Source organism: Passer domesticus, chromosome 1 (genome assembly GCF_036417665.1).
Source record: "Passer domesticus isolate bPasDom1 chromosome 1, bPasDom1.hap1, whole genome shotgun sequence".
Lineage (NCBI taxonomy): Eukaryota > Metazoa > Chordata > Aves > Passeriformes > Passeridae > Passer > Passer domesticus.
In genome coordinates this window covers 16987058-17005854 of record NC_087474.1, presented here as the reverse complement: position 1 = coordinate 17005854, position 18797 = coordinate 16987058, and the positions used below count along the sequence as shown (strand labels likewise).

The following is an 18797-nucleotide window of genomic DNA, read 5'->3' as shown; positions in this document are numbered from 1 at the left end:
TCATTTATTTTGCCTTGTTTCATATTTCAGTAATGAGTCAATACTAGAAAACTTGTGCTATAATCTTTGCCTGAGTACTTACGCAGTGGTTTGAATACTGTTCCACTCTGGGAGATGGATCCTCAAATGACAAATGTTAAAATACATGTTTTTATTTGTGGCCACTTCCCTGAGAAATGTTCAGTTTGCATTTCTTTCTCAAGGAGTACTGAGCCTGAGAAATCAATTTAATGTTGTTTTTAATAGAAAGGTCAGTGATGGCTGGCTGTATTTCAGAAATTCCTATGAGAAAGGACTCAGCTTGTCTCTTGACAGAGCTGCAGATGAGCAATGATCCCAGCACAACGGAGGTCAGTCCAGCTGCCCAGGGGATCAAGATGGCTCAGATTGTAACAGGGATTTCTGAAAACTGAGCTGTGGCTTTCTACAAACCAGTCAGCCAGGCCTGCTGTCTGTGGAGAAAAGGGTAAACCTTTATCCAGAGTCTGAGATTCAGCACATTTTCTAATGATCATTATTCTTCAGCTACTCCTGAGCACCAGCCACTGCAGTGGCCCTTCATCCCCACCTCTGTCTCTGCAAACTCTGCTTCAGTGCTGGTCTGCTCCACCCCTTGGCCACCAGCAAACTGAGTGCTCTCCACTCTGAGCTGGTTACAATGCACTCTGAGCTTGTTCTGATGCTGTCAATAAATTTTCTCTTCCAAACAAACCTCCTCATCTCAATCAGTATTTTCAACTTTTAGGGACTTTGTTTCACTGCAATATGGATATCTCTATCTTGGTATTGAAGCTCATGGTATCAGCCATAAAGACTGCTGCAGCCATCCTTGCTGACACTGACCTTTTTTCACCACTGAAATCAGAATCTCACTTGAGAGAGATCTCCTCCCAAGGAGTATTTTTATTCCACTTTTTGATTGCCTCCACTTAAGAGAAGTCTTTTCTCATCATTTCCTAGATTTTCATTTGGGAACAGGCATCGTATTGCCTCACCCCAGAAGGCACGTAACAGATAGGTGGGAATCTCCTCCTGGGAGAAAGGCTTTGATTTTCTGTGTTCAAATTAATCCTACCAAACTCCTACCTTCCCTGCTGTTGCAATATCCTGTTTTGGATTCTAGACAATAAAGGAACAACATTAGTTTCAAATGTTTTATTCCCAGAAAGGTTTAGATGAACACCAGGGCGTGCAAGGTGATGACCTTTCATGTGGTCCTGACAGAAACTGCTAGTTAAAGATGCCAGACTTCTGTGAGGAGAGCAGAAACCCAGTGGGTGTTTAGAGAAAAATCTTTCCAGGGAAAATTGGTTCTTGGTGGGTAAGCAAGTGTTAATAAACCCATCTTTTTTGTCGATTACTTTCTTTCCTCCCTTTTCATTTCCCCACCTCTAAAGAGATTTTCTTTCTCTGATTCAGTGATCATGGAATGCTGTAGGGCAATGGAAGACAAATACATTGTGCATTGAAAAGTAAGTAATATTGTATGCCAGCCAAGGAGATGTTCTGTGGCATCAGTTTGTCCTATTTGATTTGACCCAGGGACACTTCAGTCAATCAAGCAGTGCATTATCATTTCAAGCTCGAGGAGAGATGCACTATTAATCTAAGTGAGCTGCAGTCAGACCTGACAGGCAGGGGACAAATCCCTAATCAATCTTTTAATCACCCACCTGGGGTGGTTTGAATGAAGTCAATTAAGGGATTGTTCATCAGCAGAAAAATCTGTACTCAGCTAGTTGAAGAAACATGCAAGATCTCCTTTGTGAAGGTATCTTTAGAATAAAACTTGTGAGTATCTTTCTCTTCACTCATTCGTTTAGTGGGGAGTAAGCTGGATGAGAAAGGAAAGATGTATGTGGGAGAACTGTACAAAATTTCAATATAATATGATCACAGACATGTATTTGGAATAAATGTCCTTGTTCTCCAGAAGTGCTACAAGTATTCCAGAAAAGGCCAAACTGGAATGAAATATAAATACTGAGTAAATATTTTCATAAACCAACTCTATAAAATATCATGGTCAAATGACTGGATAAGGTGTTAAAGGACTGCTTTTCCTATTGTAAATAGTGAAGGAGGGACATATATTGTAGAGACATTTATAAATCCCTTTTCTTATATTGATGTTTCTGATACAATTTATCACAGTTTGTTTTGTACTCAAAATTCCTGCCAGACCTAGTGAAGCACAGGATAGCCATAGAAAGCAAAACTTGGTTGTAATTTCTGAGCAGAGATATTTTACTTTAATTCATTGGAGTGTGCCTGTAAGTTTTGAGCACAAGGTGGTTCTTTTCCACTGAAACTTGAATTGTTTGCTTACTGAGACTTTATATTTACAGATCTTTGAAAATATTACCTGTTGTGCAATTTTATTTTGTTCTGGAAAATATAGAGCCAAAGTGTTGTAATCTGCAGCATTTTTAGTCCTGTAAATCATGTAGATTTGGTATTCAAAAGCAGCTTAATCTTAAAACCACCTGACAATCTACCTGCAGCGTGATCATGAAAACGTCATTAAAAATGAAAAGTATATTCTCAGGGCATCTCTAATGGAGCTTATTTTAGTGGGGCAATAAATTTACTGAAAGACTTTTCAGGATAAACATTAAGTAATCTGTTGTGATTGCTAGACTTCTTAGCCTTGTTTCAAGAACTATGTTGGGCTATTTTTTTTCATCCTTGTTTGCAATGCAGTTTAAACTTCTTTTGCATGCACATTAGGAAAAACCAGATCTTCAATGCTGTGATAATTTTTTTACCTTCCCTAATAGTAATTTTAGTGCTGTATTAGGGACTTAAGCACTAAAGGTTGAACTGACAAATTTTATTTTCCTCTCTAATTAGATCTTAAACTAAACAAAATCACCAGCTCCTGGCTATATTATCTGCCATTCCTATCTCTGTAGAAGGCTGAATAAATTTCAAAAGAAACAAACAAAGCCTAATTGAGAGGGACCTGAGGATTGCAGTGGAATTTTCTGTAATCCTCTGTGGCACACTTTTGGTACTGGCTCGTGTGAGCAGCTGAAACCACTTCCTTTTTGAATAGCAGGTGTCATTGCAAGCTGAAGCCCAGATTTGTGGGGCCTCTTGGGAACCTGGCCATACACCTGAAAATCTGTTGTGTCACAGCTGATGGGAATCACACACCTGGTTGTCATGAGCCACCTTTACACGTCTGTGAACAAAGAAGTAAATCTCTCCTGTGCATTGGGCCTACATGCCTGCTCTTGAGGGAGTTGTTCTGGTTGCAATGTTAATTTTGAAAGAGGAGTTGAAGTTTGCTCGTTGCTGCACATGGTCACTGGGACATTGGCTGCTATTTCAGATTTTATTTTCAAAAAAAATGCAGGAACCAGCACATAGGATTTGACTGTGCTTCTGTTGAAACAGTAGGAGAAGACAGAGACCACCATGAAGGACAGCTCATGGAAAAATGACAACCAATAACCCATTACAAAGCCCATGGGAGCCATTAGCTGCATGGGGGAAAGGTCAATGAAGGCTTACAAAGGAAAAGTGACTTTTCAGTTCTTCTGCCTTATTTGTTTCAGACACTGATTTCAGACAAATCACATTGTAGTTACACCAATGTGGTAAGAAAATCAGGAGAGTGGGTCGTGCTTGCTGGATTTATTGGCCTGGAGGAGCCACAACACCAGCGTCTCCTTACTCAGGATCCCTTTCAACACAAGCTCCCTGTGTGTCCTTGAGCTGCTGGGCTGCCTCTGCTGTCCCTGCAGGGACAGGTACCTGGGGGCAGGATGGTGGAGCAGGTTTGGGCTCCTTTTCCTGTGTGCTGGGTGGGTGACGTTCCAGGCTGTGCTGTGGCAGTGTGATGTGGAGCAGAGCAGCCCCAGCCCACCTTTGATGCTGTGCTCAGGTTAGGCCACAAGCACAGCAGCTGAGAGAGTCTTGCAGAATCTGGGACACCTGTGTGCCCTGGTGCAGTGTGTCCCAACACTGCACTGAATGAAGATGTACGTGTGCCCTGTGCCTCTGGAATTCTGCAGGAAGGTGAGTGGAGCCCGTGGGCCAAAGGGGACTTGAGCTACAATTCACCCTCTTCCCACAGGAGTCACCTGGGACATGAGGGCATGGGGGCCCAGATACAGCCCTGGTCCTGTGCTCCCTCAGGAGATAAAAATTGCCCCTTATCTCTCACAGGCAAGGTTCTTAAAGTCAGAACCCCGAGAGGCAGAGCTGAACACCTCGACAGTTCATTCTGCTGCAGGATGCTGCTACCCTCTACTTGTACAGCAGCTCGGGGGGGCATTGCCTTCATGCACTTAGGAAGTGAGACATGGGAGTAAAAGGCAGACCCCAATGAACCTTTTGTCACTTCCAGTCCACAGCAAACTTTTGTATCCTTAGGAGATGAGAGCAGCAATTCAGGTAGTGTGTAGTAGACACAACTTTCAGTTGTGTCATCAGTAGGGTATGGAAAACAAATTTACTCCTTAGGAAGAGATTAAATTTTCTTCTTAATTACATGTCTTTCTTTTGTATAACAATTTAAAAATTAAAATATCTTAAGAATATATATTCCATAAGTTTGAAAAAAATGGCTGTGCCGAATTTATGCTGTTTAAATTAAAATTATTATTACGGTGTGCAAATATCCAAAATCAAGTGGTAAGTAGGCAGAAAATGAAGGCAGAAAAGACAACATGATAAAAGTTGCAATTTTTTAGAGAAAAAGTGTGCAAGGTTCTGCTCCTCAAAGCCCTACCTCATGCTAGTCCACTGACTTCACTAGGATCCTCTGGGAAGAGTCCATGCTGCAGGGGTTATTCCCATAAGAAGTGTTTCAAATTTGTGTAGCTTTTCTAGTCTTAAACAACAAAAATCTGAGATGAAATGTGCAGCTGACTTAGGATTTTAGCAAAGTAGGACGGCAATAAATCAATAAGATAGTACTTAGGAAACCAGGAGGTTAAATAAACCAGGAAAATGTGTGCTGGCAGTGTGGAGACTGCTTCAGAGCACCACTTTAGAAGCATGGAGTTAATGTATACCACCTACCAGGGAAGAGTGTTTAAAAGACTGAAAGGAAAACAAAATGTTGTCATAATCAAACATCAAGGAGGTGGAAATTGCTAAATTAAATCAAAGGGTTTTTTTTTTAAGGTGGAAGTCTTATATAAACAAGGAAAATGGAAAATATCATAAACCATAGCAAGTTGAGTGTCCCGCTGCAGTAAAGTAGGCCAGAGGTTTGGAGGGGGAGTTAATATAAAGGTGTGAAAGCTGCTATAAAATCTGCTTTAAAAACATCAAAGGAGAAAGTTTCCCAGAAAGTCAAGTGATGAAGGGGTAGAAAAGGCCCCCTATGAAGACAGGACCTTGCAGCAGGTCTAAATTATGTGTTTCTATTAGTGCTGGTTACAGGAAAGGTCAGCAAGGGTCATTCTTTGCAGGAGATGAGTATGAGAAACTGATTGGCATAAACCAGCAGATTGAATATAACCTCTTCCCAGGACCAGAATAAATTCATGAAGGAGCTTTAGGTAACTGCAATTGTCCTGTTTGAGATACAGTTTAAAGCACTTGAAGACAAAATAAAGGAAGGCTGCAGATGGGACATGGGTCTTCAAAAAAGGGTTGAGGAATAATCTGAAAGACTACAGGTTAAGTCTGACATCCATACCAAGAAAAGTTGGTAGAGTTGAAAAGACAGTGGGAGATGGAAGGAGTAATTTTCTCACTCATATGAAAGCTCTTTCTATGGATCCTTGTCTTCATCAAGATGAAAACTCAAGAACCTGATACCAAAGATATCCCTAAAGAGAGAGTCACGGGGACAGTCAGAGCGAAGTGCTCCTCTCTCTTTCAAAGATGTTGGGCCAGCTTTGCTGGTGTCACCTCATGCTGCTGGTTGGAAATGTCATGGGTGTAGTTTTGGTGTGTGTTGAGGAGGGCTCTGTGCCCCAGCTGTCCCCCCAGTTTGCACCCCATGGCCCCCAGGAGAAAGGAGGGTGGCAGCCTGTGGGAGGGCACACTGCCAAGGGCAGGGACACTGCACAGTGGGGAGGCCATAGGCTTTTGGAGGAGGGCTCTGAGCCTGCTTCATGTCCAGGTGTTCCATGGCTGTATGTTGGAAAAAAATAGGTTATTGGTGGGTAATCACCTGATTTGGACTTGTGACTATGACATTTAAGACATAAAGGATATGGTAAGAAAATTGAAAAATGAAATGAATGACAGCAATGCAGATGTTAAAACAGAGTATTTTCTTGGAGCGGTCTGACCTGATGTTGTCTGAGAATATTTGCAGAGATGACTGGTTAATGAAATGGCAACAGAAATTCAATTTCAATAATTATCCTATAATGCATACACGAAAAAAATCCATCCCTGTAAGTATAAATGGTATCAGTAAGGGATTAATCCCTGGTACCACTCAGAAAGGAGGTATAACAGTTAATGTGGATAGTTTCCTAGAGGCATCAGTTCAATGGTTGTTCAGAGTCAAAGGCAGATTGAATCAGACAAGATTTTAGGAAAGGAACTCACAACAAACCAGAGCATGTGATTATGCTCCAGTGCAAAACTGTGATGAATTGGCACTGGAGTGCTGTGGATGAGGCCCAGGACTGACAGCCCTGTTCTGCCCAGCCTGCGTGAGACTAAAGCCAGACCAGGAGGAGGGTGCCTGGCTGCCTGTAGGGAGCACATTGCAGGTTTGGTTTTAAATTTATACTTTGGTCTCTTGTATCAAACCCTGCATATGTAGCTGATTTCTGAAATAGTGAAAATTTGTTCAGTGAATATGTCTGGCTCTATCTTAGGAGAAATACTGTGAGCAAAGTCCTGTGACCAGTTTAACTGCAGGTGCTGTTGCAGGTGGGAATACAGACAGTCTCCCTTCTTAATGGACAGCTCAGTTACATCCTCAGACCGCAGCCAAGTCTTTGACTTGCAATTGCTGCTGAGACCAAAGAAAGTGGCTTTTTGGTGAAACTTTCTCTCCTCTGTGTGGTCTTCTGATCTCATGATAGAATGAAACTTTTTTGATGTTTCTCTTGCCTTGGGGAGGGAAAGAAGGAAGACAAAGCAATCAGTCCAATGTATATTCACTTCCTCCTCCCATCAGGGTCACGGTCTTGAGCCATTTGACCTATGTTAAGAGGGATGAGCTGGGCTTCCAAATCCAAGTTAGCAATGACATTCATGCACTTGTCTCACAGAATTCCTGCAGAAAAAAGGAGGAAAAAAAGAGAAAAAAGGAGAAAAAAAAGAGAAAAAAGGAGAAAAAAATGTTCAGTTTATTCTGCTGCACAGTACATATATCTTTCTACATTTTTCTTTATATAACTATAACAGGCTTTTCAGGGAGTGTTTCTTTGGTTGCTATTGCACAGAAGACAGACAAATTACAGTAAGTCTTTACTGTATACCCAAAATAACATCAAAGTTTGGGTTTTTTTTAATTTAGAAATTATTTTATTATATTATTTTATTATTTTATGTTATGAGAATATTAGATTGCTTTCTGTTTTCTAGAGTGCTGTGGGTGTGTTTAGTTTTGGCATTAGAATCAGTTGTAACCTCCTTTGAAAGCATGATGAAGAAAGAAATATTAGAAATTTGCCTATAGTTCCAAATGGATGAACTGTGTGAGTGTAATGTGAAGTTCTCACATTAAGGCAAATCTGTATGGTATCTGATAATTGCTGTTTTACCCTTAGTGCTCTGTTGTCTGGTTCTGTGATTGGTATAGAAATAGAATACTAAGTTAAGCTCTGCTAGACAAACATGTAGTTTAAAAAAATGAAAAGCAAAAACTCCCTTACAAGTAAAGACACAGCTTGTTTTTTTCTACTAATATTGAAACAGGCAGTTTCATCAGTTAGTTTGCCCTTTATCAGTGCTTTAAAATTGTTGCTCATATTACATTGTAGCAGGTTAGAATTTTGCAAGCAAGGGAGTTTTGTTGAGCCCTTCACCTTCAAAAAGTGCCCTTGAGCTGAGCATTCAGCTAATCTCTCTTGAAACTCAGCTTTGATTATATTTTGAGAGATTAGGAGCTGTTTGTGGTGTCTTTGGGAACGACAACATGAGGCTGGAGCAAGGGCGTAAGTGTTCTACTCTTGAGTGTGCTGCTGTCTCTCCTGGCTGAGACAGCTGGGGGTTCTGAGCTTTGAATGTACATAAAGGTGGAAGTGTAGGGATAGTGCTGCAAACATCTGTGCTGAGAGACAAATAAGAGAGCATTTGTGCTGCCTCTGAGAGCCCAGGGTGTTGAAGAGGTGGCTCCTTTCATCACAACATGGAACACAAAGGGATCTGCTATCCCACCAAAGTGAGCAGATCTGCTTGCAGGACTAAGGACTGCACAGCCTGTTTTAGCAACCTTGCACAAACAAGGTTCAGTAATGAGACACTTCTATCCATTAGACCTTTATCAATCTCACCTTGCCGCTAAATTATAAGCAAGAATGTATTTATTCTTCATAAAAATGTTAATGAATTCCTCTTGCGTTCATTTAAGCACCAGCCAAATAGCTTTATCTTCTACAGTGACACTTAACCTACAAAGGTAATCATTTTACTGCAGTGTTTCTACACTCTGAGCAATCGGGTTTGCTTCTTACTTGCTCAGCATTTTGCTTGAATGAACAAGATGTCACTGAAAAACTTGGGCACCTCTCGAGTTTTAAAAGACTTTAGTTGAAGGAGTTTAAACTCACCTTTGTATCCTTTGGTATCTGCTTCTTCTCGTTTTTTGCCTTGAAGCACCAACATTCTTACTTTATTTACAGATCTCAACAGGCTTTGCCTTGTCAAATATTTTGAATTCCATAATGAGGTGTGTAATGTCTCTTATATAAGCTCTCATTTGTGCTCTCCCGGGATGCCTTGCTTTTGTGCTTAAATGGTTTTGCCTGTGTTTACTCTACTCATTTTACTTTTTGCTGCGAAATTAAGGAAATAACTTTCAGCTTATGTTCTCCCACCATGTCGTTATTCCCCTACTTGAAAAAAACCAACCAAAATCAAATAAAACTCAAGCAATCACCCTGATTCAGATCATCAGTTTTCAGTTTCATTTGGAACTAATGTCAGTTGCAAGAAGCAAGTGGGCTGAGTTGAAGGTGGATGAATGTCTCCAGCAGGAAGTGGGTGCGCTCATTTTTTCCTGGATGAGAGCTTCTTTAATGCTGTGATGGACTGGATATACAATCTGAGCTACTTCTATTTATGGACTGGCTCTCCAATTCATGTTTTATGAGTTTCTTCCCAGGCAAAGCTGCTCTGTTTAGTTAATTGGAGTCCTGTCAGAAGAACAATCAAGAGGATATTAATCTGAAGCTCAAATGCCATGTCAATTATCAGGCAGGGGTTTGTACTGTGGAGTTCAGAATGTACTTGGCAGAATAAATGCAAATAAACCTTTTATCAATGAGAGAGCCTTAAAGCAGTAGAGACATTTCAGTCCCTTTTCTAAATATGGTCTTAAAATAGTTTACACCAGATGCCATCTATGAATGACACTTTGTTATTCTCATGTTTTAGATAAAAATATTATAACAGAACTTCACTTTCATGGCACATATGTGGATATTTTGATCACATATTTTGGAGACAGAAACAAACAATAATCTGTTCTACTTTTTTCTTATGGTACAGAGAAAAAAAGTAAGAGAAAGGTCACTCCTCTGGAAGCTAATGATAGATGCACTTTTTAGGAGCCCCTTCTTGAGTGTGGGACATTGGTACTAATATACTGTGGGAAAGTCCTTTTTCATTGGTAGGCAAAAAAAATCTTTGCTTTTTCATATAATCCTTGGTAGAATCCATGTCATTCCTTTAAGTCCTTACAATATTTTGGGATAACATTTCCTTCCAACACAATGGGATAAAATACAATATTGTGCTTGGGAAGCTGTGATGGGGACAGTCCAGGGATTGTGGTCACCCATTTGGGGCCATGTCCCCTGGTGCATTGACTCTCGCTGCTGGGAGGAAACAACTGAGCCTTGGCAGCTCTTCTGGCAATGTGTGTGCTGCATTTGGGTGAAGTGCTTCTATTTCTAGGTTCATTTTCTAAATTATTTAAATTAAAATACATACTTCAGTGTTTCAGTCCATTAGAAGAAGTCGGCTTTGATGCAGTTACATTAAAGTCTGAACTAACAGTGCCAGAAACCATTTTCAACCACTTATGCTGGGTAGCATAGGCATAAAATGCTAGTAAATAGAAATCACAGTGTGTCACATTCATTTGCACATGAACACAGCTATGTTTGCTTCAAGGCAGGAGACAAGTGAGGCACACATTTATTAGCTAGAACAAACCCACAGGCATGAGGTCTGGAGTCAGAGTCTCACTGGCCATGTGTGTACTGCTCTATCAATTGCTCCAGGGGACAGACTCAGGAGAGCATCCCAGGCTGGAGTTCACAGCTACAGTTTGTGTCTTTATCACACTACCACATGCCCCCTACACACAAAGTAGCACTGAGTGTCCTTGGGATCTCCTATCCTGCAGTGCTTTAGGCATTGTCAGCCAGAGAGGTGCTGTCTATGTGACCTACCATCTCTCTCTGCCCAGCTAGCCCCTCTTGCCTGTTCATGTAGCAAAGGCAGGTAAAGAGCCTTTTTTAAATTTGCCTGGACAGATTCCCAGCTGGTCCCAGAACTTGCCTGGAGTTGGAAGCAAGCAAAGCCCTGCTGGCTGAGCCTCCAGGGGCTCCCCTGATGCCAGGACAGGCAGCAACCCGTGCCTTCCCTCACTCTGCTCATCTCAGGCTCACTCTCTCCCTGGACCTTAGTTGTAGCAGTGGTCTCCAGCACCCATACTTGGCAGCACAGATCCCTTGAGAGATGGGGAAGGTGAGACCCTTCCCCTGTGCATGCTGCAACTGGATTTTACAGCTTCATCCTGGAACTGAGTCATGACCTAGAATGTGTGTTGCCAAGTGACAAACACCTTGGGCAAGACTCAGCCTGGGACACTAAAATTAGTCATCCCATGTATTTGTAGACAAAATTTCTAAGCTTCCACTATTGATGGTGAAGATCCATTCTGCAAATCTCAGGGAGGGGAGTTCAGCAGAGGTGGTGGTGTCTGGAGGCTGTCTGCCCACAGTGAGGTAGACACTGAGAAGTTCTCTTTAGTTGCTCTGTTACTAACAGCAGTAACAGAGCAACTAAAGTAAGTGGTAACTGAGATGCCTGAGGCTACCTTAGGCATCAAGATGGGGCTTGCAGATGTGACACAGGACCTACAGGAGACATTAGGTGCTCTGGGGCAGCAGCTGGAGGCCAGCCAAAAAACTCCAGGGCATCCTAATATCACCAGACACCAATGCTCTGCTGCTGAAAACCAGCTGATCTCTACTGACTGCAGTAGGCGCTGAGATGACCAGCTCACAAATAAATGTTTGCGATTAGGTGCTTAAATTTAGAAACCTCAATCTCTGACTGAATTCCACCTTTGTTTCCGGCAAGAATCAGGGGCCATTTTTGCACTTTTAATAAATTTACATCTATAATGTACACACACACACAGACAGAGGAATGTACACACACAACATGAAATGAAGACAGTTCTCACAGCCAACTACCAAACCAGCATCCCCTTGACTTCTCTTTTCTCTGTCCTTAGGAATGCCCAAGGCATGGGCGCTGCAGCTCTTCCCAGCTTCCTTGGAAAGCTCCTGCTGCCTTCTTTCTTCACAGGTGAGTGAACAGCAGCTCCTTTCCTCCCTTACTCTTGGTGCTTGGCTGGGGGAGTCTGACAGCCCTGGCCTCGGCCCCTCCTGCCAGCACAGGACTGTGCTGCAAACATCTGTGCTGAGAGACAAATGAGAGAGCATTTGTGCTGCCTCTGAGAGCCCAGGGTGTTGAAGAGGTGGCTCCTTTCATCACAACATGGAACACAGAGGGTCTAGCAATGGTCAGCACTGGGCACAAAACCTTCCAGTGAGGCTCTGCCATGAAGTGGGAACATCTGCCTTCCTTATGTCCTGGCCTCTTGAAGGCCACATGGTCACTGTCAGCCTTGGCCTTTGATGCAGACTGTGAACATGCAACATCACCTGCAGTGCCTGGGGATGAGACCCTGTGAGCACAGCACAAGTGCTGACACAAATGTTTCTACTTAATGAACTTCAAAAAACTCTGTTTTCTGAGAAGCCAACCACAGACCTCTTTGTCAGTGTGTGGTGTGGAAAAGAGTGTGGCACCAGCTTTATATCCTGCAAACAATGCATTACTTAAGTGTAGCTATTGACTAGATATTCCCATATAAAAATGAGCTCCAATTACAAAAACTATTAATAATGTTTTTCCCATTCCTTGTAGATTCTGTTTATGCATTTGTTAACAAAACAGTTGCTATAGTTGCACTGAATGGTCTGGGTATAAAATGTATTAATTCTGAGGATAAACATGTTCAGTAGAAAGTTACACATGATCTTGCCAATGTGTTTGCCATAATTTTTTGATAGCTCAATTGTTTGATCTTCTGACAGGAGCACCTGTGCTTGTTATTGCTTGTGTTAATTCCTGTTATCAGCATAGACATTCATATCCATGGGTCCATATCTCACATACAGCATGCACTGAACCTACCATATTATTTTGGATAAAACCCCACCTTCTTAGCAATACACTGGCTCCATGCACACTCCCCCCACACTCCTACTTACCCATTACCTTCTCAGCAAACAACTGATTGCTTTGTCACTCCAGAAAATGTTTGAATGCAAGAAACTTGTTTACCACTGTTCAGAATTGTTCAGATATTGCCTCCTGGATCTGAAGAGTGTTATCTTTTAGTAATATGAGCTAATGTCAAAGAGAAATGCACAGAAATTCTTTTATTTGAGCCTTTACTAACAGAAATAATAGAATTTCAGAAAATTAAACCATCTAGGTAAAATTAAGACCATAAGCAAAAAAGGACTGAAGGTGGCACTGTAGGAACAGATATTTCCCTTTTTAGAAAAGAAAGATGGTAAATGCCTGCCTTTCTCTTTGAAACAAGAAGATGAAAAAAAAAAAGAAGAAAAAAAAAGGAGAAAGGAAAAGAAAAATAAAAAAGCAAAATAAAAAAATCAGAAACAGTTGTAAGCCATGAACCTTATTTTCCCACATATTTTCTCTCATTTTGCTATTCCTAATCCTTCCTCAGAGTGGGAGAGCTTTGAAGGGAGCACCAGGGCATTCCTTGTCCTTTCCAGCTGAGCAGACAAACATCTGCCTACGGTGGGCAGACTGTCCACCCCATGGGCAAGGCAGTCAGCTGGATGTGGGAAAATCCAGCCAGCTTGATGCCAGGCTCATGAGTCATGAACTGCAGCACTTTTCTTCCCCAGATGGGTCTGGTCTGTGACAGGATATTTACTTTCCACAGATCTACCCCTAATGCTCACTAGAAGGGCATAGAGAGAGCGACACATCTAAACCAACCAGTTGTTACATGAAATTGTTTGGGGCTTATTATTCAGCCTTAATTCCAACTTTTAATTCCAGTCAAACCTTCAGACTATCTTTGCCTAAACTATTCCTCCATCCTTTACTTTGCCCCTTTTTTCTCACTCTGCTATGGGTGGCCCTGCTGGCCTCCAGGCAGGAAGACTTTCCAAAAACAGCTCCTTCATCCTATGAGAAGTCATGGTTTTGTTTCAGAGAGGTTTTTGTATTCAGAAACTATAGCCTAGAGCTCCAGAGGTATCCAGCACCTGCTTTAGGGACACACAGCAAGTACAATATCCTGAATGCACTGCCTGTATACCACTTAACTGCAGAGTAAAGGCTTCATTTTGCAAATGTTATGGGCCAGATACACACATTTCAGAAGGAAACCTGTGGGTTACAGCCAGCATCTGCATCTACCATAGTGCTGTTTCACTGTATTGAAAAGCTTTTTAAGACAGGGATCTGCCCTTGCACTCAGCCACAAGAGCCAGACTCATGCTGGGAAGCAGCAATGTGACCTGGTCTGGGAACCAGCTCCACCTGCGGGAGCACAGGGCTGGGTTTCAGATTTTGTTTGGATTTGGTGCCGTTAGTGTCTACTTCTACTTTGTTTTGGACCTTGTCTGAAGGTTCAGCCTTTTCTGGTCACAACTTTGCTCTTATAGTTCAGCAAATTAGCATGGGATTTATTGTTTTGTGTTGAGAACTTTGTAACAAGCTAGCTCCAAGCTAAAGCTCACAGTGAGATTAATTTGACCAAGATAGAAAATGAGGGAGTTGCTATCCCAATTAAACTGTGTCCTTGGCCCACGGATGAAGTAATGCACAAGCACAGGTGGTGGACCGGCATAGCCTGGGAAAGTGGAATAGTTATACTAAAACCAGCACGTAGTTAGCTGATAGCTAGTTAGCCAATGGTGAGCTGGGATTTTGCACTATGCATGAGCTAATTAAAAGGTGTATAATAATCGGTGATTCGGGAATAAAGACGAGACTTGTCGATCATCATATGGTGAGCAAGTCTTCCTTCTCCATCAGTTTTGTTTTGTTTTCATGAGAAGGACAAATAATTTATCATTGTAAGCCTAAGTTGGCATGGAGGTTTTGACAGTCAGAAAAGGGACTTTGAAGTGGGCTCTGCATCAGGAGCAGGGTGCTGAGCAGTGCCCCAGTGTGTGGTGCAGCAAAATGAGACAGATCTTCAATCAACAGCAGCTCCAGCACCCGTGAGCTGGTGGAAACCCAAAAGTACATCAAGCCTGAGTGTGTGCACACGTGCACATAGCACAGTGGAAGTTTGAGAAAACAATAGTGTACAAAACAAGATCAGCTTATGTTATTCCTCATCAGGATGCTACTGATGAGATGAGAGGTTTTAGGTGTGTATGCTGGAAGCCAAAATGTGCAGTCATCTTGTGGAGGATATATGGTTTCCCTGCATGCTGCTTTGGTGTGCAGCCCAGGACATCCCATGCTTGCCCCTATGGATCTGGGGACAGCCTGTGACATCCCCAGCAAGGACTCTTGGAGAGGTTTCACAAACATGAGAGCTATGAAAGGCATGTAAGAGCTAGTAAAAACAAGTATCTGTGGGAACTTGTTATTTCTTGTAGCAAGTTGCTACATCTTGTAGCTCATCACCTGTTGTAGCAGGTTTGCACAAGGCTTGCCTCCTATGACATTGCGCCAAGGTTTGTACCATGGAAGGTAAGCTCTGTTGCATTTTGCCAGTGCTAAATTTCACTCTTAAGGAAAAATGCCAAGGAAACACTTTGGGAGGGTAAATAAAGCAATGTGGATGGCTCAGCATCCCTAAGGGAATAGCCATTCCCATGTCTGCTGTGGAGCAGGGTGGGGTGTTCAGAGCCAGCTGGGGTATCTTTGGTACCTTTGGGCAGGGTCTTTGTTCCAGGACCCAGGGTATGTGCATGTGCTGTGCCTCTGAGCCTGGGGTGAAGTTGGTGTGCACTGTGAGGACAACTCAGTCCTGGCAGAAAGTGGGATGTTGTCCCCAGTGGGCAACTTGCAGAGCACTTGTGAAGATTTTGAAGGTGTGTCTAATTTAACAGACTGCTCCATCTGTTGCAGGGGAGGGGTGTTATTCTGTGTGTTTCCTTCATGCTGGCATTGCTGGTCCCTGAATGTCTTTCTTTGTAGGAGGGAAAAGACAAGATCCTTCATTATTTTAGTAGGACAGAGGGAGTTTTTATCCTTCTATGGCCAGAGGTGTGCTGGTGTGTGCTCCAGGGAGCTTTCCTGACTCAAGCAAACATCCATTTGAGGTCTGATGCAGGTTTTAAGGTCCTCAGCTTCATCTTGGCTTCCAATGCAACAGTGCCCTAGGTCTGAATGTGCCTGGTCAAACAGGAAACATGAACAAAATAAGCACGTGCTGTATTTTTCTAGATGTGCCAAGGAAGATTGTGTAGGTGGGAATCTGGTATCAGCCTGGATATTGTCCCCTTGGAGAGCTCTTTCTGTCAATAGTTCTCAGTTATAGCCCTGATGATCACATGTGGGTACCAAAATTTTCCTCGGTGAGCCACCACATGAAAGCATGCTTATTGTCCAAGAGTATTTTAACTGCCCAGATTACAGCTTCTGTGAGTGTTTTATTTGCATGGGAAATGTGAGGATGATTTTGAGGAGATATTCATTGTGGCTCATACCCTGTCTTGCCTCTTGTAAGAAATGGGAGACCTGCATGCAACACTAACTGTATTTGAGTTATGAGAAAATAGAAATCTTTTCTATGTCCCTCTCTCACTCTGTCTGACACCCTCCTATTTAACAAGTCCCATTATCTTCAATAGGAGGCAATTCATATGTCAGTGGTAGGATAATGGCTGGCTGTAAGGTAGCAGATAACATAATCTGCCTCTTGAAGTTCTACAGAAACTGTCCTTTCTATTTATTTTACTTGACCTGGAAAGAGCAAAGTGCTGTTAAGCCAGCAGGTTTGATTGATTGCAGATATATATCTATACCCAGGAGTCTCGCCTATCAGTAAGTTACTTTCAAGTAGGGATGGGTTTGATTTGCAAGCTTTGACCTTAATCTAAACCAATGTGTAATGGAAAGCTAAACCCCAAGTCATAAGCTGCTGTTATAAATAAGGGCAATCACTATGAAACAAAACAAGTTAATGCTTCAGATGATTTGTTAAAACAAATTAAAATACAGTAATGTGATAATGCTGTTCTTTAGATGCATTTAAACAACTTCTATCACTCTCTGTCACTTGGTAACTTCATTCAATAGCAATTGATTTTGAGAAGGAGAAAAATACGAATTATTCTTTTGGAAGTTGCTCTCCCACACATTCACAAGCAACATCTGTCTTTAAGAGCTATAACATGTCTGAGGCTATGACAGCTCTGCTCTCTCAAGTGAGTATTTATCACTAACCTCAGGAACTTGGTGATTGATAGAAATTTTTGAAGCATGACAATTATGAGATAGCTTGTAGTAGTCTTTAAGTCGTGTGTGTTCATTCTGGTCATGGATTTAAGTGGTGAGTGGTGTATTTTTTGCTTTCATTTTGAGCCACCTAGTGGTACTATAAACGAAATAAGATTTCTGTGCTGAAGAGCTGTGAACCTTTCTCAGCAACTATATTTAATTTAATAGTACTAAGCTCAGTAAAGTGAACTGAAACCTCAATGTTTTGTCCCTTTTGTAAAGAATTTTTTGTTAGAAATACAGTAAAACTTTCAATGCTGTCTAATAACAAGGAGTTAAAACATTCCCTCAGATTTTTTCCTGACAATGGGGTGCTCCAGGACCCTGCTGAAGTTGTTTCAGGCCACTTTTAACTCTGGGAGCCTTTCTGGGGACTTTTTATAACTCACCAGGTGTTCAGGTGGTGCTTGGCAGATGTGGCAGAAGGGTGCATTTAGTGCCTCCCTCACCTCAGCCTGTTGCCTCTTTTGCACTGCAGACACAGCCCTGGGCTGGGGGGAGAGTCAGGAAACCTTGGGCCATAACACTTTCTGGCCCTTAGCTAGAGCTGGTTTGAGAGGATTCCCCAAAACATTCTTTGATTGGAGTAATTTTCTTTTCATAAGAATGGAAACCCCTGGCTCTGATCCTGAGCTTGGCCTCGTGTTTTCAGCACTTGCTGCTAGTTCTCGTTCTCTGGAGCACTTTTATCCAGTGTATCATAATATGAAAATCTGAAATTAAAAATAGTGTTTTCCAAATTGAGCAAATTCTCCAAATATCAACCACATAACTGAGCTAGAATTAGCAGGGAGCATTATATATTCATATATCCATGACAGAGCTGCATTTTCTAGGCCTGTTTTCTGAATGATAATCCATCACATGTCCTTTAGCACTCAAAGAACCAAAGTTAATTACAGACCTGCTCAGTGGTCTATGAGATACACTCAGCACCTCAGATATACTGTAGCTAATTTTAGGGTTTCCTAAATGGGAACTGTAGATCAAAGTATCTTTCATTTTGTCTGTATGCTCATATAATGGTCTCAAGAGCATCCAGATCACTAAATCCTTATTGCTAATCTTGCAGGTTAGAAACCACAGTCACCTTTCTTTTCTGTGCTGAATTCTTGAAGACTTTCTAGTCTTTGGCTGTTCCCTGGTGCCATGTTGCCTACATTTCCCCTTATTTTCATATATCACTCAGTTCCCTAGATGTAACTTCCAGATGCTCCTACTATGTAACATTCCAGAAAAAACCCTTAAATCCTATATTCCCAGCTGTATTACTGAAATATGCTTTCAGAGCAATCTTAAAAATAAATTGAATAGTTCATCCTCTGTTTTTAACATACAATCTAAAAAAGCAGGGCTCTTCTTTAGAGAGAAGGAAAAAGAAAAAAAAAAGTATTACATCTTTAGGGCTTCCTAAAGGTTAAGGCATTCAAATAATCCCCCAAGCATTAGCAAAGAGAATATGCTTTACCTTCCCCACAGGAAATTTAGACTTCCTCACCCATTTAACATTTTAAATTTCTGTGTGATACCTCAAGATTCTGCTATGTCATGTTTCTATTTAATTTCCCCCTAAACTGGGTACTGGAAGCGCCAGGCCTATTAAACTGAAAGATAGTTAGGGGCAGAGACAGGTGCTCATTAATTCTTGTTCATTCTGAGAAACATGTAGGAAGGACTAGAAGAATTCCTTGTAAAGTAAGAGAGGAAGGAAATGTCAGCTGGGGCAGGGAAACCACAGGATCAGGCCAGATGGGAAGAGAAATTCAGCCAGATGTTTGTTATCCTGTTGAATGCAGTGAAGCCAGACAGCAGGTCGAGGATGAGCCGGGACAAGGAGAGGGATTTTCTCTCTTCTGCTGAAGGGCTGTGTCCAGAAAGAGATGTGTCATTTCCAG

General features: G+C 41.8%; 1 long non-coding RNA gene across 2 annotated transcripts; it reads left to right on the top strand.

Moving 5' to 3' along the window:
* Positions 1-1687: 1687 nt before the first annotated feature.
* Positions 1688-12927, top strand: LOC135287147 (uncharacterized). 2 transcript variants are annotated; one of them, XR_010350994.1, is made up of 3 exons: positions 1688-1791; positions 3059-4026; positions 11624-12927. It is a non-coding gene; the product is annotated as an uncharacterized LOC135287147 (long non-coding RNA). The 2 variants fall into 2 exon arrangements; XR_010350993.1 differs by having other exon boundaries at positions 1702-1791; positions 3062-4026.
* Positions 12928-18797: the final 5870 nt, after the last annotated feature.